We start from the raw sequence: 7,643 nt of genomic DNA, 5'->3' as shown, positions 1-7,643 counted from the left end.
CTAGGAGAGCTATAATAAGAAAGACAGATAATACGTGTTGGTGGGGATGTGGAGAAATTGGAACCCTCATGCATTGCTGGTGGGATTGTAAAATGGCACTTCCACTTTGAAAAACAGTCCTCAAAATGTTAAACATTGAGTTACTATATGACTTAGTAATTCCTAGGTATATACCCAAGAGATGAAAAATGTATGTTCACACAAAACCTGTTCATGAATGTTGACTGCATTATACATAATAGCCAAAAAGTGTAAACAATCCAAATGTCCATCACCTTCTTAATGGATGAATGAAATGTGGTATAGCCACACAATGGAAAATTATTCAGCCATAAAAAAAGGAATGCTGGGACTTCCCTGGTGGTCCAGTGGTTGGGACTCCGCGCTTCCACTGGAGGGGGCACGGGTTGGATCGCTGGTCGGGGAAGTTCCGCATGCTGCACGGTGCGGCCAGAAAGAAAGAAGAAAAAAGTTACAAACACGATTTAAGAAAGAAAAAGGAATGCTGAATATACTATAACATGGATGAAACTTGAAAATGTTATGTTAAATGAAAGAAGCCAGACACAAAAGGCCACATATTGTATGATTCAGTTTATATGAAATATGCAGAATAGGCAAATCCATAGCAACAGAAGTCGATTAGAGCTTGCTAGGGGCTGGGGGTAAGGGAGAATAGGGCATGACTGCTAGTGGGTATGGGGTTTTTTTTTTTGAGGTGATGAAAATGTTTTGGAACTAGTCAGTGGTGATGCTTGCAAAACTTTGTGAATTTACTAAAAAAGAAAAACAACACTGAATTGTACACTTTATATGGGTGAGCTTTATGGTATATGAATTATACCTCAATAAAGCTATTATAAACAAATATGAATCAAATCAACTGTACCAAAATGCCCTAATAAATATTAAACTTTATCCTTTTAACTTCTTTAAGGTCTTTTGATTATTGTTAACATGTACCTTTCTCATAAACTAGTTGTTGTTTTATTATTGTTATTATATAAGAAATATAAACATAATGATCGGTACATTGTAGGTACTCCAATGTTTGCTAGGTTGAATAGAGTTTTCTATTTTTTTATATAATCATCCTGTACTTATTTCATATTTCAGATTCAGCCAATACCTACTGAGGGCCAGTCTACATGTGCTGGGCCCTGTCCTAGGCACTCTAGGACAGTAATCTCATGGAATACTCACCACAACACTGGGGAGATGAAATGTCATGTCATCCACACTTGGAAATGAGAAAACCAAGGTGCAGGTAGGTCAAATGTCTTGCCCAAGGTTAAACCTAGGGTAACTGGCCCAAGTCTGGTGCTCTTTCCATCACCCGGCAGCTGCCACCCACTGCTGGCCTTCACTCGTGTTCAGAAAGGACATCTGACCCACTGCCAGCTGGGAAAGCACTGGGCTTTTTCCTACTAGGAAAAAGAAGCTCACCCTTTTTGGAGACCAACTGACTAGACAGAGATTGCTAACCGGCCCTGATTCAGGTTGGACACGTGACCCAAACTACTCAACAGGTGTGGCAGCATCTGCCTGAGAGCAAACGCTGGGGCCAAATCTCATCCTCTGGATACATCGTGGGTGAAGTTAATCTCTGCACAGGGATTAGTGCTATAGGCAAATATCAGATATTCAAATAGGAGGTACATTTAATATTGGACATATTTATTCTCCTTGATGGGAGTGCAGAATGGGGTGAAATGATCAAGGAGGTAGAAGGGAAATTATAGGAAGAACTTTTAAAGTAATTGATCTCAGGGTCTATCCTAGAGAGACACTCCCACAGGAGCACAAAGAGGCATATTTAAGAATGTGCACTGCCACATTGCTTGTGTAACAAAAATGGGAACAACCTAAATACCCATCGGTAGAGGACTGGATAAATAAATTACTTACAGCCATACTGTGGAATACTATGCAAAGTGAAAAATATTGAGTTAAATCTATAGGTACTTAGGGGTGTGGATAGAGCTCCAAGTCATACTGTTGAGTGGAAAAAAATCAAGTTGTAGAAAAATATGTACAATATGATGATACCATGGGTATGCCAAAAAAATAAATAAATAAGAAACAACACAAGATAATCCTATGCATTACACTGAGCATATATATATATGAATATAAATGTATAGACAAAAGACTGGTAACAGTGGTTTCTCTGGAAATGAGCCTGGGTTGGGGTGACAGTCAGGGGACTGTAGGTTTATCTGTAATTATTGCTTTTTTTTTTACTCCAACTATGTATTCATTATATTTCTTGTATAATTAAAATTCATAAAAATTTAAAAATAAAAATTTAAACACAGGGGGCTTCCCTGGTGGCACAGTGGTTAAGAATCCACCTGCCAATACAGGGGACACAGGTTCAATCCGTGGTCCGGGAAGATCCTACATGCCGCAGAGCAACTAAGCCCGTGGGCCACAACTACTGAGCCCACGTGCCACAACTACTGAAGCCCAGGCACCTAGAACCTATGCTCCACAACAAGAGAAGCTACTGCAATGAGAAGCCCATGCGCCGCAACTAGAGAAAGCCCACACACAGCAACGAAGACCCAACACAGCCAAAAATAAATAAATAAAATAAATAAATTTATAAAAAATAAATTTAAACACAAAAAATAGTAAATGAAGATGAAGCTGTTACATTTGTAGAGCTTTTAGCTCATTCTTATAAATGGTTTCGACTAACCATTTAGTCTTCATAGCAGCTCTTTCTAGAGAGAGGAAGTTGATACAGAAAGAAGGATGGTAGGACTTCCCTGGTGGTCCAGTGGTTAAGACTCTGCACTTCCACTGCAGGGGGCGAGGGTTCTATCCCTGGTAGGAGAACTAAGATCTCGCATGCCGCATGGCACAGCCAAAGGAAAAAAAAAAAAAGAAAGAAAGAAGGATGGTGGTGGGAATGTGAGCCACTGACCCTCTGAAGTGGAGAAAGAAGAGAAGAATAAAGATTCAGAGAATTCTGGAGCTGGAAGACAACTTCAAGATGGTTTGGTCCCTGCCTTACTGGTCAGACATGGGGACTGGAAACTAGAGAATTGACTTGTTCAGTGTCAAAGGGTCAGCTGTGGGACTTCCCTGGTGGCACAGTGGTTAAGAATCTGCCTGCCAATGCAGGGGACACGGGTTCAACCCCTGGTCCGGGAAGATCCCACACGCCGCGGAGCAAGTAAGCCCGTGCGCCTAACTACTGAGCCCGCGCTCTAGAGCCGGTGAGCCACAACTACTGAGCCCACGTGCCACAACTACTGAAGCCTGTGCACCTAGAGCCCGTGATCTGCAACAAGAGAAGCCACCACAATGAGAAGCCTGCGCACCACAACAAAGAGTAGCCCCTGCTCAAAGACCCAACAGAGCCAAAAATAAATAAATTAATTAAATTTAATTTAAAAAGAATAGTACCTTGTAATACTATAAAAAAAAGAAAAGAGTCAGCTGTGGCAGAGAGGGCAGGAGCCCTGACCCCCTAATCCCTGGCCCTGCCCCGTCCCACGGGGCTGTGGAAACAGGCATGTTGGCACTCAGCTGTTTAGCTGGTTTACCTGCCAGCCTCTACCTGGTCTCTTGGTTCTCAAGCTACCAATGATTTCTCCTGTTTTGGGGGTTTCTACTCTTTCCGCCCCCGTTCTTTATTTACTCCTCCCTTCCTCTGAATCCACGCTCCTCTTGACTTCCTACAGTCTCTCTGACTTCCTTGGCCCTGAGCTCAGCAGCCCCATGGGCCTTGCCTACCTTGCGCCATGGCGGCTGCCTTTGGTTCCCGGGCTGCTCCCCGCAGGACAGCTGGATGGCCTGGAGCTTCAGGAAAATCGTCCTGGAGTGTCTGCTTCCCCTTCCACCCCCAAGACCAGGAGACACCGAAGGCGGCGTGGCTGCTGCACCGCCACTGCTTACTGGGCAGATCACAACTGGTTTTCTCACTTGCCCTCCGGTTTTTCTTGGCAGCAATGTGCGGCTGAGAGGAAGTGTGGAGGCCAATGAACCATCAGGGCCTTGAGCCATGTGAGCCTTTGGTAGCTCTTGGGCAATGCGGCACTCCCTGGCCGGTGCTGTGCCATGATGGGGGAGCCAGGTGGGAGAGGTGGGCTGGTGGGGCCTCTAGGAGGAGGGAAGAGGCCCTGTGGCCCTGCAGGGAGGAGTACCAGGGTCCCAGGACTGTAGGTCACATGAGAGAGCTCTCAAGCCTAGAACTTGGCACCTGAGCCCTCTCTTTTATCCTGAAGAGTCACTTTCTGGACATCAAATGAAAACGGAACCCACTCTGGCGCACCCTTGGTATGATTTGTTGGTATTTGGTTTTTGGCAAAGATATTGTCTGGAGTGAGACCTGTCAGGTCCAAGGTAAATTTCAAATAAAAGCAGTAGAAAAAGAAAATGGGAAGATTTATGGAGGAGTTTTGGAAATAGGTGAGAGGGTGGGAATGCCAGTGATGACCTTGATTCTAGTAAGACAAGTACAAGTCTCTGGAGGAAGAAAAACACAGATGGGGGAAGAGAGGCAGAAGGAGCGGGGAAGGGCCCTTCATAGGGAGTGGGTGGCCCACGGGAAGCCCCCTGCACCCGCACCGGCCCTACCTTTCCCTCCTGTGGGACCCTTCCCCCTGCTTCCCCCGCTTTCTGGGGCCCTAAACTTCTCTCCTCAGGAACCTCATTCACCAGCATCCATCCTCCCTCCTGTCTATTCAACTCTCCCTGTCCCCAGTCAGCTCTCATATGCAATTCATCATCTGACATCTCCACACCCACCTTCAATCCAGAATGGAACTCCTCCCCTCTCCCCTTCCTCCTGCATCTCTGGTTTTGGTGAGCGAGGACAGTGCCCGCCCAGTCACTCAGGGGGAAATCTGGGTGCCCCCTCATCCTTCTCCATCTTTCTGCCCTCCCTTAGCCCAGCAGTCGCTGAGCCCTGTCCAGTCCTGATTATCTCCTACAACTGGCCCCTCCTCCCCGTGCCCTTGGCCCTGCCTTCATTGAAGCCCCCTTGCCTGGACAGCAACTGCTCGCCAGTCTCCCACCCATTCTTCTTCCAAATGAGTCATCAAAGTAAGTTTTCAGAAGTGCCGATTCAACCAGGTTGCTCTCTGCTTAAGAGCCAACAGAGGGTAAAGTCCAAACTTCTCAACATCAGCTTCAAAGCCCTTCAGGAACTTTCCCTTCCTGCCTGAAGCCCAGGGAGGCCAAACCCCTTCAGTTCTCAGATGGAGACCTGCACTCCGGCACCTCAGTTCTCCCGCACATGCATCGTTGGTCTCTCTCTTTCTGAAATCTTCTCCCCTCACTTGTCTACTTTCTGCGTCCAAGCTCAAGCATCAAAGTCTCCCTGACACTCTCTCTACCATAACAGGCTCTTAGGGGCACCCCCTTTTACATTTCCTGTCAGTCTACTCACATTATAAATACTTACCTATGTCTCCCCCAGTCCCCCTTGAGGCCATGGCCTGTGTCTTATTAACATATTCCCAGGGCTTAATCATGATACTGGCTAAATATTAAAACTACTAGTAGAACTAACTAGTAATAGCTTTTAAAGAACTGTTTTACTTTTTCATGTACACTATCCCACTTAATCTTCACACCATTATTTAATGTCTTTAATATTGTGCTTCACAACTTACAAAGCTCTTTAAAATATACTTTCTCATTTGATCCTCACAGCAACCCTCTGAGGGGAGGTGGGGTTGTCACTGCTTTATTGTTGCTAGCATTTTGCACCCGAGGGAGCCAGAGCTCTTTGCTTTATATCAGCAGGGACCCCAAAGCCACCAGCCAAAAGGACATGAGGACAACGGTCTCCGTGAACGCCATGGGGGATGGGAAGACCAGCAGTCAGGAGACAAGGGTGCTGGCCTGGTTGTGCCTCTTTGTTGCACAGCCCAAACACTTCTTCTGCCAGTTTATCTGTGGGCACCCCTGCCTGGCCCAGCCGGCCCCAGGGGGTTATTAGGATGAAGATGGAGAGTCAGGGTCACTCAGGACCTAATCGCAGGGCGCTCTGCGGCAGTGGGCATGAACCCCGGCATCCTGGGCCCTGGGGGATGTCGGAGCTGGAAGGGAGCTTTGAGACTGTCAAGCTTGTCCAAATGAGGTGGGAAGATGAAACCAGACAGGCTTCCCATGTGAAAAAAAGAAAAGAGGAAAACACAACAGTGTATTTTTTTAAGCCAATTTTTAGGTGGGGAGAGAGGAAATTATTTGCAAGGTTGACTGGGAAGGCAGAGATGGCTAACATCCCCATTCCCCTTGGAGACCTCTGGGAGGCTCAGGAGGAAGCCAGCCCACTGTTCCCCCTCCAGTGACACAAGTGACACAGCCCAGGAGCTCTGTGCCACCAGACCTCCTGGACAGGAAGGGCAGTGACTAAACAAAGGAGGACTGGCGCTCAGCAGACGGAGCAAGGTTTCAGGTTTCCGCAGGCACCAGCCCAGGTTCCAGGTCTCCTGTGGGAGGGCAGGGCGGGGAGCCACCTGGAGCACAGCAGTGACAAGCAGTGATGGAGCCAAAGGCACTTAATGGGGATGGGCGCAGCTGGTACCCAGGGTGGAGTGCAGGTGTGCAGGCTCCTGCCCTTCTTGCCCAAAGCAAAATAAATAAAAAGCAGAGAGGAGGAGGAAGAGGAAGAGGGGGAGGGGAAGAGGGTGGCGAGAGAAACCAAGTGAACCTGCAGAGCCACCGAGCAGGGTGGGGGGGGGCAGCAGGTTGAAGGGCCCACTCTGAAAACCTGCAGGAAGATGCTCTCCTCTTCTGTGTTTCTGGATTTTCTAAATCCCGTGATGGAGATAGGTCCATTTGTAATGATAACTTTAGTTTTTATTTCCTTATTGAGATATAATTGACATATAATATTGTATTAGGTTAAGTTTATATTCATCTGGTATGGTGTGATGTGATCACCATCACAGCATCAGCTAACACCTCTATCACGTCACGTGATTATCATTTCTTTTTTTTGTGGTGAGAATATTTAAGATCTGGTCTCTTGGTAACTTTGAAGTATATAATTCAGTATTGTTAATTATAATCATCATGCTGTGCATTAGGTCTCCAGAACTTATTCATCTTCTAACTGGAAATTTATATCCTTTGACCAACACCTCCCCAATCCCCTGCCTCCAGCCCCTGGTAACCAACATTTTACTCTCGGTTTCTACAAGTTCAGCTTTTTTAGATTCCACGTATAAGCGGTATCATACAGTATTTGTCTTTCTCTATCTGAATCACCTCTCACTTAGCATAATGCCCTCAAGGTCCATCCATACTGTAGCAAATGGCAGGATTTCCTTCTTTCTCACGGCTGCCTAATATTCCACTGTATACACCACCACCACATCTTCTTTATCCATTCGTCTGTTGGCAGACACAGCTTGTTTCCATATCTTGGCTAGTGTCAATAATGCTGCATTGCACACAGAGGTGCAGATATCTCTTCGAGATAGTGGTTTTATTTCCTTTGGATATATGCCCAACAGTTGAATTACTGGATCATATGGTAGTTCTATTTTTAATTTTTTGAGGAGCCTCCATGCTGTTTTCCCCAGTGGCTGCACCAGTTTAATTCCCACCGACAGTGCACACGGTTTCCCTTTCCTCCACACCCTCACCAGCACTCGTTATCTCTTGTCTTTTTGATG

The sequence above is a fragment of the Balaenoptera musculus genome, chromosome 2, assembly GCF_009873245.2.
Source record: "Balaenoptera musculus isolate JJ_BM4_2016_0621 chromosome 2, mBalMus1.pri.v3, whole genome shotgun sequence".
In the NCBI taxonomy this organism is placed as follows: Eukaryota; Metazoa; Chordata; class Mammalia; order Artiodactyla; family Balaenopteridae; genus Balaenoptera; species Balaenoptera musculus.
Note: the sequence above shows the minus strand (reverse complement) of the source record.